Source organism: Sabethes cyaneus, chromosome 2 (genome assembly GCF_943734655.1).
Source record: "Sabethes cyaneus chromosome 2, idSabCyanKW18_F2, whole genome shotgun sequence".
NCBI lineage: Eukaryota > Metazoa > Arthropoda > Insecta > Diptera > Culicidae > Sabethes > Sabethes cyaneus.
The window spans coordinates 150,240,464-150,258,314 of NC_071354.1; the positions used below are offsets into that span (position 1 = coordinate 150,240,464).

General features: G+C 38.6%; 1 protein-coding gene across 5 annotated transcripts in view; it reads left to right on the plus strand.

The window, feature by feature from the left end:
- The first annotated feature begins 474 nt into the window (after window positions 1–474).
- The window catches only part of LOC128738729 (rho-related BTB domain-containing protein 1), an 84,898-nt gene continuing 67,521 nt past the window's right edge, over window positions 475–17,851 (plus strand). For 2 of the 5 annotated variants that reach the window (XM_053834061.1, XM_053834065.1), the window contains exon 1: window positions 476–977. The gene's annotated coding sequence lies outside the window, so the exon portion shown is untranslated. Of the gene's footprint in view, window positions 978–1,051; window positions 1,183–17,851 lie in introns of those variants that run through there. The other 3 variants (XM_053834063.1, XM_053834064.1, XM_053834062.1) reach the window with 3 other exon arrangements.

The following is a 17,851-nucleotide window of genomic DNA, read 5'->3' on the forward strand; positions in this document are numbered from 1 at the left end:
CCGAATAGCGCTGCGGATGATATTTGGTGCAGTACAAACTGCAAGCGGGAGCGGCAGAGGCGTAAGAATCACGAGCTACAAACATTGCTTGGATAGATTCCCATCGCTCATCTAGCGAAAGTGGCTAGGCTGCGGAGGCCGTGCACGGCGTCAGGATGCCGGGTGTTTTTATATCGTTACGTGTAAATGAGTGCAGTCGATATCGAGTGAGAGTCATATTCCTGTGCTAACGCTGCAGAAAATAACGCTCACGTGGTTCGTACAACTCGCTGCTCTGCATTCTGTAAAAGTTAACGGGAAATGAGGTGTATTCGAAAATGGCAGAGAAAATGGTTGGCATCGCTGCGCCGCTGGGTAACTGTAAACGTCAAACATCGGCTCGTTGTTTTGATTGCTTTGCGAACCGAATGCTCCGTCCTGCTTTCGTAAACCCGTGAACTTCGTGTGCGTAGCTGCGCCGTCATTTGAAGTTTACCTCTCGCGGAGGAAGGTTAGCGCTTTTGTTTACGTTATCGCGCTCTATGTTCGGACAAAACACACACAAAAAATACTAGCAAAAAGAGCTCTTGTTCTTCAGAAAGGAAATTCAGTCGATTGATAGTCAACGTCGGTGTCGTCGTTGTCGGCGTCGTTGTTTTTTTTTTCAATCGTGAAAAGTTCTTTAGTGACGCAAAACGAAGCTTTTGTTCATAGTTTGTTTTCGTGCTGGTCCTAAAATTGATGAAAATTCGAAAGTGCGTTGTTACACTGGTTTTTTGTGCAATTACTGATAAAAAAGAAAAAATACGTGTTTCTGCAAGTGCCCTGACACACACAGAGTGCATCTATTGCGAACAAAGAAAGGAATATGTAAATTTAATCAATTTGCACAGTGCCACAAGTGCACCATATATGAAAGAGTTCGTTTTTATTGATCGAAAGTAAGCCGGAGTCGGGATTTGTGTGCTGCCTTTTTTTCGCTGTTCTCCTGCTGAACGGTACGTTCGTGTTTCATGTTTTTTTTGGTTGGCATAGCGGAAAAATCGAATTTTCATGTTCATGTGAATCATCTTGCTTTGGAAGAAGTGTAAACTGGGTACGAAAAGGTTTAGAAAAAAAAGTGTTGGGGTGTGACGAATATTTCACAGAATTTGATTTTGAACATACATGTGATATTTGGTCTATAAAAATAAAAACACTGACGTAAGTGTCATGTTATCATTGGATATACCTACTGCGGATCGAAATTAATAATATTGCGCCTTATAATACTTAGAAAATTTAGCTCTATTATTAAATTAAGTTTTAAAAATTAATTACGAATTGTCATCGGGAAGAAATAGGTAGTCCTACGTCAAGATACTCCATATTTTTTTACCAACCCTGGTTTATGGTATGGAAAACTTTACTTTTTTATGTTTTATGTTTCACCGGTATCATGGGTGGTCATGGGAGGTTTTATCTCCGTTCAGTTTTTCCAGGATTATCAATGATTGAACGATAGTGATTGAATGTATTAAAAGTATGCTCTAATTTTGTGTGCTGTCATAGGTTTGCTTTTTCTTAGTTTTATTGTTTTTGTGTCAAATTGGCACTATTTCAGAAAGAGAGGAAGCATGTGGAGAAATGCGATAAAGCTCCGTATGCATTGAATGCAGCAAAAATTGCAACTCATAAAATATACCTCTCAGAAGAAATCTCTATTAATATGCAGTTTGTATTGACGGATTTCCTAATATGTAGTAAGCAAAAAATGGTTTTATGAATTTTTGTTCATTAGAAATTAAGCAGGGCTTTTTTCTTTTTTCTGCCAAGACTTAAAACCAAAAAGAACGATGTAACGAGTGTTGGTAAAATCGCCAAACAAAGAATGTTTCCAAAATGTTTCAGTTCTGCATGTCTCTTGAAAGTAACTTTGAAGGCACAGAACGACCAGATTAATTCAACAAAAGATTAAAGAAACCATTTGTGGATACCAGTTTTCATTGATAACTACTATAAAAGTGGAAGTAAGAGTGTTACATATTGACAGTTCCATGATAAAAGCCTATCGAAATTTAAAAGTACTACGATTTGGTTTAAAACTTCTGTACTTGTAATTCCTTTTGGGACCTTTTTATGCTTACGATTAGGGTTTCACCACAAGGTGGGCAAAAATTACTAATTTTGCCCATGACGTTTTAATGAGCTTTTCTACAAAACTGTAAAGATATTCGCCTTTTGTGCTCTTATGAACCAAACCCAAGAAACAACTTTGTTGTGTGAAATGAGAAAATATTTCTTGTTTTTTAAATAGGTGTATGTATAACTTTTTAAAGAAATAAAGTCGCGATGCTGCTATGGAGACGCATGGTGTTTTGTTTATTCCTGAAAAGTAACGATTTTTTCCGTAAAAGAGGAACCAAGAGTGCCTATTCGTTTCTTTGCAGTTAAGGAAAAATATCGTACACTTCCATTGACCTATTTAAATTTAAATTCTTTTTAAAAAAATTATCTCAAAATAAACCTGAGAAAAAATTATGTAAAAATCAGAGTTTGCTAAGCTGGAGTCTCTTTAACACTTACTCTTTGATAACTCGAAAAAAAATTATTTTCAATGCTTTTTAGTTATCAAAAAATCTAGCTTTTATTCAATGTAGTTCCTGAAAAGCTCATTGAAATATTTTTTTATTAAATTTGTACATATATGTGGGATGCACGAGAAGTTGACGACTGTTATTATTTTATTAATTTAAAGTAATTCATAGTTCTTCGATTACTATTTATTATCGGTTATTGACGGGTGGGTTTTCGGTGCAATGTTTCTTCCAGCAAGTGTCCATCTAGATCCATCATACATGCTCAGTTATTAGCTAAGAAAGAGAAGCCAGCTTGGTGGCATATTGATTGTTTGATTTTTTTCTTATTTTTCATGCAGAAAATTCAAATAGTACCATTTAAATCAAGTACACTGTTCAAACTTGAAGTGCCTGCTTCATAGTAACATATATACAATTTATTACCTTGTTGCGTTACAGATTATTTTGTATCCTTGTAGTCATAATTATGTATATGTACATGTCATACACAGCATTAAACATATTTTGCAGTGTGATGAATTCAAACACGAGTTGAAACAGCCTACATATTTGTTTCACCACAAGAAACCAGCGACAGTGATGTGCCTCTCGTTTGGATTGTTACCATCAATTGGATAGACGGTGTGATCAGATTCTGATATTAATTGGCTAGTCCAACATTCAGCAACAAATAAGACGCAGTTTCGAATAATACCTTCGAGTAAAGCTTCGTTTCTCGGCATGCTTTGGAATGGTTAGCTGATTTGTTAATATCTTGAATACATGGGCGCACAAAAAAAAAAGCCAAATCAATACTAAATTGGAACGTGAAGTAAAGTTTGCTCGTGCGTGTCGGTTGAAGTAGATAATTATTGGCGCAATAAGGTATTCTATTAGCCAATTTTTTAAAATTTTGTATGAAAACATGAAAAAAAAAATGTTGACGTGAAAAAATAATTTCCTCGAAACTACACAATAACAAAAATATTCACTCTGGGTAGGATGCTTTAGAGAAAATACATGTAAACCAGTCGATTTCCGCAACTAATGGTTTGGTTGCATGCTAAATGTTGATTTGAACCATTTCTAACATCTGTTGAGGTGTATTAGGTATGTACATTCTTTTTCAGATCTGACAACAGCAAGAGCATGAGTGTGTTTTAGTGGTTGTGGTTTTTTATTCATTTTACCATCAATGTACTTCCTGGTACACGGTCCATACTGCTGCAAGAGAGGGAGAAATATTCTAATTTAAGCAAAAAAAAAAAGGATTCGATGATTTGTACCGGTCATTGTGTAATCCGATTTATCAGGATGTATCCGTAAAACTGTAGCCACCGGACGGTTTGCAACTTTGCTATCGTCTATGGACGAGTTTGGCACGCAGATTAACGAGAACGGTACGGCAACTTAATAGATTTAAGTGTGAATATTTTTGTGTCAGGAATTGGTTTAACTTTTTGATTATCGCGCTTGGTAATGATAAATTTGATTCCCTATATACGTTTTGGTCTACGGTTTTTTTAATTCCAAGCCTACACAAAGACTCGGACCAGCTAGTACCAGTAGCGATCCGAGAGGGTGGAGCTTTTTGTTTAGCACATCGACTGTTTATTAGTGTAAGACATTAGCGAAAGTGCTTGAACCAATTGTTTAAATTTTCCGCCTGCATCTGCGTGGGTTTCCAACGGCTTGTGATTGAAATTATTTCTATCCTGCAATGAATAGGTAGCAGCTGTGTAATTGTGGCATTTTGAAAATATTAAGTATAAAATTTAAAAAATATACTTTAAGCGATTGGAATGAACAGTGTTTTGTAGTTTTTAGTACCTATTGTATGTATTTGATAGAAGCTTATTGATGTAATATTCGGCACTTTCTTGGAATTCTGAGTTAAATCATCGACGAAATTTACAACAGAAACGTAATACTCGAACACAGGTATTTGATTTAAAATTAGCAAACTAATACGGTGTGAAAAATGTCTTGGTTACATATAGGCTACTACTGTAAGGCAATGTCATACTTTAAATAAGCTGCTAATTTTAACTATTCCATCCATGCTTTTGTAATGATTAGACCCAGATACTGTGCAAATTTGTTTTAAACGGCAGTTCCATAAACGAATGGGATTCGAAAAAATGACGGAGCGGCAAGTAACATGCTCACGTTAAGCACATTAATCTTACACGTAGTCATAATTTTCAAACATTGCAGAGTGGGGTTTGTTTCAATTTCCGATGAAATAGAGTTGATCGTTTGAGGACGCAAGACATATTTTTATGAGGATTCCCATGACAAAATTTCGGCACGCGTCTGTTGCTAGCTGTTTTGGTCAGCTAAAAGGCATTTTTTCTGGCATTTTCAATGTAAAGAAGTGCAAAAATTAAAATCTTCAAATTCCGCTGGGATAAAATTGGTCTATTTTCTTCAAAGGAAATTTATTTTTAACTTTATCGTGATCAGAACACTTTTTTTAACGAATATTGTTGCGATAATTTGTTGGTTCTGCCTCCAAGGAAATGGATGTTTTTGCGTAGAGGAAACAGCATTATCCAGGAAAATTCATTTTCTTGCAGGTAAAAACAAAACAGCTTTGCGTTTTCATTACATTATCGTGTCTTTATTTTTTGAGAAAATTATATGTCAAAAACAAAAAATTATACTTTCCATTTTAAGATTTAGGTTAAGGCCAGCGTCACGTAACAATAAAAGATATTAAACCTAATTATTAGCTCTTTAATTCAGAACGGATTTTGATGGTTCGCATATCGTTTAATTTATAAAAGACTAGCTGACCCGACAAACTTCGTATTGCCACAAATTAACCTGTGTTGTACATAAATCATGAATCTCGGATGATCTTTGTCAAAATCTCGAGTTTTGCAAGTTTCTGAGGAGTTCAACCTTAGATGATTCATTTTGGCAGTTACGTAACTATGAAAGCATCCCAGGTAACCAATAAGCATCACCAATGCTATTTAAATGCAGGCCGATAAGCATTTAAGTCGCCTTAAATGCTACTTAAATGCTATTTTGGAAAAATATACAGCTACTTTACTGATAACCTTCTTATAGTGCTGACAATGCTAATTCACAGCTAATTACCGACACGAAGAATTTGAATACAATTTTGAATGCCAATTTACAACACCTATGCAGTCAAAAAGCTAATATACAACAACGTGCAGTATAAAATGCCAGATACGCTGATTTGCTGCTTATGTTAATGCTTATTAGTTACCAGGAATGGGTAGTTTAACATACAACTTTGCAATTTTTCCTCAGAGTAAGGTAGAAAACAACTCCCCTGTCCCCTCATTGCATAGCCAGAAAGCGGATAGTAATATTCACCATGATTGTACAACATTTCGCCGAATATTATTTTGCGAAAAACCTTAAGCGGAATGTATCATTTCACGGAAAACTTTTTTGTGGAAAGTACCATTTCGCGATCCACTCTTTACTCGCTGTCGCTCGTTCCAGGTAGACCCAGGAAAACAAATAAACCTAGACAGTAGTGATTTCTGCGGGGAGTTGCCTCCCCCCAGTGGGCGGCGCTTCCAACGGCGGGTCACCGGCAACACTCGTGGCCGTCTCGTCCTGAATGATCTAGTGTTACTATAGATTTTTTTTTTTTTTTTTTTTTTTATAAAAATATTGTTTATTTAGTTCAGTGATTAAATAACATCTTCAAGCAAATAAAGCATCATCCTATTCTGTGTTCAAAATGAAATCTAGCTCAGTTACATCAATTCTATTGTTAACATTTGCATTGACAAAGTTGATGTATTGGATGAACATTTTTAAAACACCATTTCTTATCTCTCTTGTCATGTGATTCAACGTTGGTCGAACAAGATCATCGAAGGAGAACCTTTGCCATCCGCCGACCGCCGTAGTTAGTCTTCGCTGTATGTATGTCCATGCTGCAGCTACTCGAGGACACTCGCAGAATTTATGTTGTAAAGTCTCGGTAACCAACACGCAGTGTCCGCAACATGAATCGCTCGCTCGTCCGATGACATTCATCAGTTTACGATGTTCCGTTTTTTCATTGATTAGCAGGAAGAGATCAGAGCGCTGATTTGACGACAACCTTCTCGATGATATATTCTTCCAGATTCGTTTCCAATTTAGGCCTGGATTATTTCGTTCTACTCGTGGTTGCTCGGTTTGGTTTATATAGAAGCAATGAATGAGCTTGCTGGAGGGATTTTGTAGGATCTCGTCTGACAGTAAGGGCATTTGTTGGGAGAGGAGTTTGAGACAAGGTAGATCGGCAGGGGCCGGGGTATTTTGGGAGAGAAGTGATTGATAATATGGAATGACATCAATCTCATGTAGGTGACGATTCACCAACAATGCTTTACATTTTAAAGCTGGTAGTTGCAGTTTCAGTCCCCCGTTTTCCTTGCTACGGGACAGTTGTTGCATTGGAATTCGTGCAGGAAGCCCCCGAAAAAGGAAGTTTCCCATCGTTGCTGTTAGTTTTGCCGTGTGGACGCACTGTGGTGGAATAATAGATGACACATACCATATTTTTGCTGTGATAAACGTGTTCAGCAAAATCACTTTCTGTTGTAGATCAAGCGAGCGCATATTATGTAGCCATATGAGCTGCGAGATTCTGGATACTAAGCCATCCCAGTTTAATTTTACCATCTGACGTATTGAATTGGTGAAGATCACGCCTAAAACCTTCACTTGGTCCTTTGTTTGTAATCCTGGTATTACCAAAGGGCTTCCATTCATAAACCCGACATCGAGAGCAACAGTTTTTTGTCGACTTAATTTGGCTCCAGCTACGGTCTCAAATCCATCGAACAGCTGATAGATCCGATCAATTTTGTTTGTAGAGGTTGCTATTACGGTTATATCGTCGGCGTAAGCAACGCACAGGTCACCACTACATACACGCTCTATTCGTGTGAGCAGTGGATGGAGATAGAGCACGAATAGCAGCATTGACATCGGGTCTCCCTGCCGAACGGATCGTTCGATGCGAAACGGCTGTGACAGGTGACCGTTTACTAGTAGCCGTGACGAAGAAGCATCGGCAACTCTGGAGAGCCAGCGAACGAAATCCTCGTTGAAACCCATTGAGAGTAGGGTTCGCTGCAGGAATGCGTGAGAAACCCGATCGAATGCATGATCAAGGTCAAAAGAAATCATCTTCCCTCTCTGCTTACTTGCGTTGAGATTTGCTATACGATCTTTTAGTGCCAGCGTAGCTTGGAAGATAGATCGATCGCAATTTGCACACTTCTGTGCGTTACTCAGTACACGATGAGTTCGGAGTATTTGTTCGACTCGGGATTTCATCACACGCGAGAGAATTTTGAAGTCGACGTTAAGCAGGCTAATCGGACGATACGCTCTCGCTGTCCTTTCATTTCCTCTCTTCTTAACTAACACGATTGTGCCATCGGCAAACTCTGCTGGAAGCTCGTTCGTCATCGCTTCATTGATAACGAAATAAAGTTCTCTGTAGATGATATCGAAGGCTCGGAGGTAGAATTCTATCGGTAAACCATCAACACCCGGCGATTTCCGTCTCTGAGACGATTTAATAGCTATTTTTAGCTCATCGATAGTGATTTCTGCCATCAAGGCAGTGTTGGTTTCATCGTCTTCAGGTATTGCTCTCTCCGATTCAAACCCCGATTGGTCGCTCTGCCTTGTCCCCTCTGCCGTGTATAGATCTCTAAAGAAGCGATACATGTGCTGTTCGATTTCTTGGGAGTTTTGTATTTGCTCTCCATGCTCGTTTTCCAACTCTGTGATGATCGTTTTTTTGCGTCGTCTGTCACCCAGCTGGAAGGTGGATATGTTCTCCCCAGCAACAAATGTTTCGTTGATACGGATGAAATTTTGCGTAAAACGACGTTGCAGCTGCAGCATTTGTGCTTTTAAACGATTTATAGTCGGTAGCATGCTGGGGTTTTGATAATACCCATCATATGCAAGCCTCAACTGTGTGTAAAGCCGTTGGTGTTCCGCATTGAAAATTCCGAATATTTCACTGGATTTCCAACGGAAGAAAGATTTGATTTTTGGCTTTGCATATGATATCCACCAGGTCAACCAGCTGGTGTAGTATCTCCGTTGGCGGGTCCAGTACTGCCACCGAAACTGGAAATCTGCTAAGTTTGCTGCAGTCAGAAGATGAGGACGAAGACACCAAAAGCCCCGTCCCTGTCCACGGCCAAGGTGGGGAAGGCAGATTCGGGCTGTTAAGGCCTTGTGGTCTGTAAAGGAGCATACGTGTGTGGCAGCGCTTCGCAGCTGTTCGCATAGTCCAGTGCTGATGTAGATGCGGTCGAGCCTGGATGCTGAATTGTGTGTAATGTACGTTGGTGCGGGGATTGTGGGGTACAGCTTCAACCACAGGTCGTGCAGCTGTAATTGCCGTACAGTCGCCTGAAGAGATGGGCTTGTGTTTGGACCCGTAGAGTCGTTCGAGCGAAGCACACAATTAAAATCCCCAGCGAGGATGACGTGTTGCGTATTGTGGCGAAGATAGTATGCGATCGTACCGTTGAAAAAACGCTCTCTTTCCGCACGAACCGCTGTTCCGGACGGTGCATAGATATTGCAGAGAGTTGTATTTTGTACACGTATTGCGATGAGTCGACCATCCAGGCTCTTCTCCACGTGTGAGAAATCTATATGATCTTTAAGTGCGATTGCTGTTCCACGTCTTGCGTGATCCACATTACATACCACGTTAAAACCAGGAAAGGAGAGCTGCTCATTCTCTACCTCCTGGAGAAACACGATATCTAGCTCTTGCGTTCGTACGAAGTTGCGAAGTGCGTCAATCTTCGTGGTGTTCGTGATGTTATTAATGTTAATAGATGCAAGATTATAACTAGAGAATTCAGCCATTAGAACAGTTGGTTACTCTCATCTTGCATATCGTCTTCGTCGTCTTCTACGCGGGCCTTTTTGGTTATAGGACGAGTGCGGAGGAGTCTTCTAGAGCTGGATGATCCGACAGAGGAGTCTGTTTCGCTTCCATCGCCTTTAGTGCCAGCACTTCTTCGTACTATACCACTGCTAGCTGGAGGCTGTTGACCTATTAGTGAGGTCATCGACCCACTGTTCATGGGATGCGTCGACATCGAGGAAGAGGTTAACGGGGGAAAATTTTGTTCTGTCAATATTGGTGGTGGCAACAGTTTCTGTTGTTGCCGACGGGGTGTTTGTTTCGGAGGCGGCATATTCTCCGCTTTGGCCGAGTTCAGGTTAGTTTTTGTCTCATTAAGAGGAATTGGTATCGTGTTTGCTTGTTTCGCGGCGAGTGGGAGTTGTTTCTTCGATTTTGTCGATAACGCTATTGGTGCCATCTGCTTTGCGGCATCGGCGTACGTTTTTTGCACCAATATTTTTTTATTCTGCACACAGGTAGCTCCTATGTGTATGTACTCGTGGCAGTGACGGCACGTTTGACGCTGTCCGTAGAACGATACTTGTGTCATTTCACCGTCTATGGTGACCCATGATTCGATGTTACGTTTCACAATCATTTTAGCTACACGGATACCAGTCGAGATGCCAGGGAAATCGACATCAGCTCCATATTGCTGCTCTCGTATTGATAGGACATCACCGTATTTTCCCAAGAAATCGGCAATTTTTTGATCTGTCACGTCCTCTGACAAATCGTAGAGTTTAACTTCCACTGCTCCATCCTCAAGAGTGATTCTAAGCGGATATTTTTTACCGTCGATTGTGAACTCATGCTTGTTGTCGTGCTCTTCACAAATTCGTTGCGCTAACTCTAAGTCAACGACTTTAACGAAGGAAGCACCGAGGGATCTGCTGTTCTGTATTCGTAGCACTTCACCTTGTTTCAGGCCCAATACGGTCGCACAAAAACGATGCACTTTGGCGTTATCTGGTCTTTTTGGCACATTTGCATAGTCTATTCGAAAAGTATTTTCTCGACGGCCCATCGCGGAGTCGTTTGCACGTACGGCGCTACGGAACGGCTCAGCGATGAGCAAGAAGAGAGTCAGAGTACACTGCTAAAGATTTCGTATTCGACTTCCACGGAACGATAGTAAAACGCGTCTGTTCAGCTTGGAAGATGAACGGTATCTATAGATAGTTTATGTGGTCTTGTTATTGACTAATGTTTAATGGAAGAGTCTCGAATTTCTCGAGTTCGATTAGCTTTTGAGTTTCGCAAAAAATCCTGTTTTATTTATCCGCCTACCACAGGGGTGAGAGGTCTCTAACTATCATAAAATAAATTCAAGATCTCCCACATCCCAATTCCCCCTCCCAATTTGAATTTCATTTGTATGGGAGCCCCCCTCCTAAACAGGAGAGGGGTCTTAATTCATCATAGAAAAAAATTCTGCCCCCTAAAAGCCCCACATGCCAAATTTGGTTCCATTTGCTTGATTAGTACTCAAATTATAAGGAAATTTGTATTTCATTTGTATAGGATCCCCCCTCCTAAAGCGGAGAGGGGTCTCAATTCATCATAGAAAAAATCCTGTCTCCAAAAACACCCACATGCCAAATTTGGTTCCATTTGCTTGATTGGTTCTCGAGTTATGAGGAAATTTGTGTTTCATTTGTATGGAAGCCCCCCCTCTTAAAGGGGAGAGGAGTCATAATTCCCCTTGTAAAGAGGGGAGGGGTTCCAATTCACCATAGAATCAATTCTTGTCACCAAAAACACCCACATGCCAAATTTTGTTCTATTTGCTTGATTAGTTCTCGAGTTATACAGAAATTTGTGTTTCATTTGTATGGGAGCCCCCTCCCACTCTGGACTCTTAGTGGAGGGAGGGGTCTCTAAACATCACTAAAACCTTTCCTGGCCCCAAAACCTCTACATGCAAATTTTTACGCCGATTGGTTCAGTAGTTTTTGATTCTATAAGGAACATCCCGACAGACAGACAAACAGAAATCCATTTTTATATATAAAATACAGGGATACAGCAATTATGAGGTTTTCACGAAAAGACTATTTTCCAATTGCTAGATAGTGTAAATTAACAAAAACTTTCAAGGTTAAATTTTCCGTATGATAGCCCTGCTTCCCTGACATGGACGATCGTTACATACACCAAGCGTGTGGCTGCGGCTGCATGAAAAAGAAGCAGAAGAATAAACTTACAGCGTTTGCGTAGCCCTACCTTAGTAGGTCTTTCAGTAAAGACTGCTGAAATGAGATAAAGGGATAACGTGCCTTGATGGTTGTAGTCGCAGCTCAGCAATAAGGAACCAGACTAGAGAGAAAATGTTCAGGCGGGACGGAACAGAATTAAATGGCATCTGAACGACAATCTTATTTTTTTCATAATTATCAATGTGGATAAACCGTAGCGTAGGTTGTCGAATTATTTGAATTTTGGTAAAGCCAGATCAAGTAACGGCTCTTATTATTGTCAATAAAGTATAATTTTGAAGATATGAATTTTCATCCACAATTTTTTTAGTTTTTTTAGTTGTTTTTAGTGCATGAGTAAGATTTCTATTTTGGTGATGGTAAATATATTCGTTTTTGGCATCACAAAATAGCTCACCTATCAAAAATACGACAAAACTCAATACGAAAATTCATGATTGTATGATGATAAACATAAGGCAATAGATTCTATAAAAATAGATATGCTATAAAAACTGTTTTATAATGCTCAATGTTCCGCCTAAAGTCGTTCTACGCCAACTACGCGGTCGTGTCTGGAACACAACCCTTCCGATTTTTTTATTAGTTAATATTAGTTATTATTTCCTAGAAAATAAACATGAAAAGGGAAGCAACAGGAAAAAACGAATATTTTTGATGTTTTTGAAATTATACAATAACTGAAAGTTCAACACTACAATCTGTCTCAGCAGCTGTAATTGAACTCTTCAATCATTAAATCGGGGCCAGTCCCGGTATAGTGGTCACCATTCACGCCTCTCACGCCGAGAAGCCGGGTTCAAATCCCAACCCCGCAGAAGTCATGAATGACACAATCTGTTAAAGTGACTATAATCTAACAAAAAAATCATTAAATCATAGTCAGTTCAGGTTTAAAAAACGGGCTCAAAAGATGCCTTTTGGTTTTGGAGCCACTGCAACTTAGAAGGGATTAGCGCCAAATAAAAATACGGATATGAAATTTTCTAAAAAGGAGCGAATGCAAAAGTTTTACAAAAAATCGGGGTCTTCGGAATTCCGATAGTTGGAATTACTGTACGCCCAATTCTACAATTGTAATGTTTCTGTATTTCTGATTCGGCCATAAGTTGAGTTTTAGTATTGTATTTGTTATGATAAATATTACGGGGAAGTCCACCAATATCAGACTGCTCCCCATATCGGACACTTCTGACTTTCATAGCTCAAATGACGCATCTAACCAGACAGATGTGTTGAGTAGTTGAAGTAGTTTTCGTTTGAGTAGCGCTGACGACTCGTTGAAGTCGAACTAGTGGAAGAACTCGTTGAAGATTGCACAAATTGGTGGAATAGCTGTCTATTGGCTTTATCGATGATAGCTGACAGAACAATGACAGAAAAGTCAAGCTTGAGTCGATCAAAACTCCAAGATCTTTGATGTACTCCACGCGCTCAAGTATCAGATGGTTAATGCAATAATCAAATTCAAAATTTTTACAGCTTTGTTTACGATGGAATCAAATCACGACACAATTATCAATACTGAGCGTCATTCTATTTGCTCGGCACCAATTGAAAACTTTTCAACAAAGACTGAAGACCCTAGCAGTCTGCTAGTTATCCACAACGGCATATATTTTTAATTCGTCAGCATATACCAGTTTACATCTACCGTTAAATAGAATCGCCACATCATTAAAAATAATAGCGTAAATAACAAGGGCCAAGGTTCCTACCTTGGGGAACTCTAGTCTAAATCATGAAAATATCAGCGAACGGTGATCCAATTTCAATTTGTAGCTTCCTGTTTTTCAAATAGGACTCGAACCAACGACCATGTTGTTGAGAAAATCCCAGCTTGGCGAATTTCTTCAGGGCAATATCATCGTCAATTCGATCAAATGTTGATTTAAGATCTGAGTAGACGGCATCGACTTGGTCAATTGTGCTAATGTAACATGGAGTGAACTCTGACATATTTTTATCTACTGATCTTCTCAATGCCTGACAACAAAACGCTTTACTTGGATCAGACAAATTCTTGAACAAGATGAACATCAACAAATGAAATTGACAAGAAAGAAGACATCATTCATACCAGGTCACTATAAATAGCTCTTCGACAAAAAAAGAAGACATTCGATGTTGTGCATGAAAAACTGCCTTGAATTGGTTTATATTATGATTTTTATTAAGTATCCGGTTTTGGAAGACACAATTTTTCAGTAATGATTTTTATCAATGTCTGGTTTGGCTTCTAAAATGGTTCATTAGCAGTGATTAAAATTTTCACTCACATATAGGATAAACGTTTTTCGCTCACCCATTATTCTCATATGACAATTAGATTCTGTGCTTATCTGTTTGTACAAAGCGAACGAAAAACATTTTTCCGCTGCAGAATGAGAGTTGATAATATCTAATTGCATTTTTCCCTGAAAACATTTATCCTCTCACTCAGTGAACCATGAAAAATATAAATCGCAGGTGGAATTAGCGCGAAACTCTAATGCATTACTAGGTATATAATGAAACCCATGGTGATACCCAAATACATAAATTCGGTTGTTTTATATGTCTCTCTCTTGTTGGCTGGTTGCTTGGTAAATTCAATAGTAACCTGTGTATTTTCGTCTCTGAAAAACGGCTGATACAGCTTTATCCTCTCGCAACAAAGAGAGGATAAACTTGTGTTACGAAAAATTAAAAATAAACAAATCATGATCGCGTGTTTCTAGGGATAAAGGAAAATATGGATAACCTGCGCTCACGAGCGACAATAAATATGTACAAAACATTCTCGTTTCTCTTTTGCTAGGTTATAAGTCGTAGTAGGCAAAATTCATTGAATATCGCGCATTTGAAACGATAAATTGAATGCCTGTTCATTAGTAATACAAATACGTGTATCTTATTATTATTTAAAAATGGTCTTCTAAATTACTCTGTAAGTCAATAAAAATTTAAGTTATGCTTTGTGTTGATTTTATACAAGTCGATATCCTTAGGTGTCCGGTACTAGTGGACTTCCCTCTAATATTCATGGTTTTCTTGATCATTGATAGCAATAAAATAAACGTCCTCATCCATTTTGGTAATGCACTGTAGTTTATTCTTTTAAACTTTATTTAAAATAAGACACAATTCTCGAATCATTTATTATAAATGGTTGAATAGCAAAAAGAGGAATACTAACGTTAATTAAACTTTGACAAAACTTTTTGTTCGTTGAAGTATGCAAACACTTGTGTATTAGTCGATTATTGATTTCTGTAAAAGTTTTACATTACTTACGCAACAGCAAAAAACAATCCAAATGACATGTTCACACATTTTCTTTTTATTTTTTTTATTTATTTTTATGCTTAGCTAGCAAATACAAAAAGTCAAACTGCTATCTTCGAGAGATACTATCTATAGTATGAAAATTACTGCACGCGATACCATGACCATGCTCAATAATGCATCGGTAATCTAGAAAATGGCATCCAGGGCAAAAACCTTGCTTATTCACTCTGCATGGAACGCAACTACATAAACAGCTTGAACGCTTTCCACCCTGGTCCGTATATAAACAATCTGAATTAACCTCGTAGCATACGAGCATTGATGGAAGATTTCAAGCGCAAGTGAATTAAGAAATTAATTTGTCATCAAATTGATCTGCCAGTAAGTTTTGAATTAATTTTTTGAATTTGCTGTGTTTTTAATTTCCAGTTATGTATAATGACGATATAAAGTTGCTTTAAATATTCGTTATTTGTTTAAAACGACTTAATTTGTACTTAAAATTAACAGATATTTTATTTTCAACAATTTACTCTAAGTTATTGTTAGTCATCGCTTTTACTGGGATCGACATTTACGCTGAAACGTAGCGCTGATAAATAAGGTTACCGGTTCAACAAACAAAGCTGTAACGCGAGTAACATCTGACGATAAGAGAACCGCTTTGCTCCGATTTTTTCCGCCTTTGGCAAACGTTAACCGGTTTGGTACCTACAACTTCTTTTCGTTTTTATACTTCAATTGATATATGCTCATACCATTATCGAAAGCAGCTGAACCAAGCGTACCGTCCAGACGTGAGCATTCTGCCCATAAAGGTTAATGAGCTGATAATGTACCACAAGCTTCAAGCAGTGCTGATATTAGCTTCGAATGTGGTAATCATAATAAATATGTACATTTTTTTTATTTTAATCTGGTTAATGAGAGCACCGATGCAAACGTTGAATAAAAAAAATGCGCAATAAAATGTAAAAATAGCGTTGTTTACACATTTAACATAATAAGGTTTTGATTAGTAAAATTAAATGGACATTTATTTGACAATATAATGAACAAGAATGAAAGCATTAAGATTGTCATTCATCATTCGCAAAGTCGAATATCAACGCCAATTGTTCGATCATTATGACTCAATTTTGATTCATTTGACAGCTCCGTCTCAGTTGTGTAAAATTTGAAAAAGTTGTTTATGGGACATTTGTAGAACCAATTTGTATCTACAACTAGCTGATTACCCGATCTCACTCGGGGCCCCTTTGTCACTCAGTCACTTGTACATCTGTTTTTGTAACGAAAACGTTTTTACGTTTTTGAATCTCCCCCTTTTTAATGGCCACTGTCTTCCCCCTTCAGAAATAAAACGACTTGTACAACTGCTATCGTTCCAAATGCAAGAGAAACTTACACCTTTACCCATTTGAATCTTTCTCTCCCCTTGTAAGAGACCGTGTCCCGATTTTGTCAACCCCCCGGCATAAGAGAATCATGCCAAAAACTTGTTTGACAAACGCCGTTTGATGAAGAACAGTCCAGGAGTTCCGGAGCTATGGTGGAATATACATTCATACTCACGTTCTTCGTCCCCCTATACGTCGGTTCCTTCCCAGGCAGCTCCCCCTTCTGTCACGTAGTTAATTATGCATCGGTTTGCTCAAAGGGTTATTTACCATATATTCCTCCTCGGTGGAACCCCCCTTTTTTCTCAAAGTCAGTTGCACAACGTCACTTTTACTTATTTAGATCTCTTCCCCCCTTATATGGGATTCCTCCCTTTCGTCAACTTCCCAGTGCTGATTCAGTGCTGATAAAAATACATTGTCCCATACACATTACTTTTACAAACTTTGCTCGGCTGAGAAGGTACTGGCAAATGAATCAAAATTGAGTTAAAGCAGTCGAACCATCCCTGACGCCCACAATTCTACAATCTACAGGATTGTAGAGTTGATCTACGTCAGACTGAAGAGAACCGACAGTTCATTTATTTGTTTGTTTGTTTGTTTGTTACAATCATTTATCTTACCTATAAAATCTTAATCTACTGCCCCTTTAGATCTAATGAAGCAGTGGATCTCTTTAGTTTCGTCACAAATTTGTGTATTGGTTCGTTGAAATCAAATAATTCCTCTACCATTTCGAAGGTCCTAATACATGCGGTGATGGGCTCTTGATATCCGAACGATGTGCGATGGTAAGAGGTTTGTACTAAGCCAGTTAAACGGAGGGACCGTTGTGAGGCTTGAAACTTCTGGAGAGACAGAAGCGTCGGTGTGTCAATATTACCATTAATTAATTTTGCAATAAAAATTGCCTGCTGCCTCTTCCGACGACGCTCAAATGTATCAATACCGAACAGACGGCAACAATCTGTATACGGCGGCAGGTTAACGGGGTAGCGCCAAGAATGCTCACGTAGTGCAAGCCGGATGAATCTCTTCTGGTTACGTTCAATCCGCAAATTCCAACTTAATTGATGCAGAAACCATACCAAATTGCTGTTTTCCAGTAACGAATGAACCAATGAGCTTTTAGATAGTGTGAATTCTTTGAAATCATGGGCGTTTTTGGAGATGAAGCTAAGCTGATGTTAAGCTCTCGGTATCAAAGCGGCGTGGTTTAAGTGAGCTTCTTTCGGATCAAGAAGAACGCCTAGATCATTTACATGGTCGACGAACTGGTTTCAAAATTTATTTGGTGATTTATGAACTGTGTAGAGAGCAGTGATCCAAGTTTGCTCCCCTGCGGAACACCAGAAATGTTGCAGGAAGAATTTCAAGATACTGATCTTCACGCTCAGCCTATTTACGATAGTGTGTTAGATTCGAATATAGTTCTAGATACATACTTGTGTTGCCAACAACTAGTTTACGAGACATTTATAGTGATTA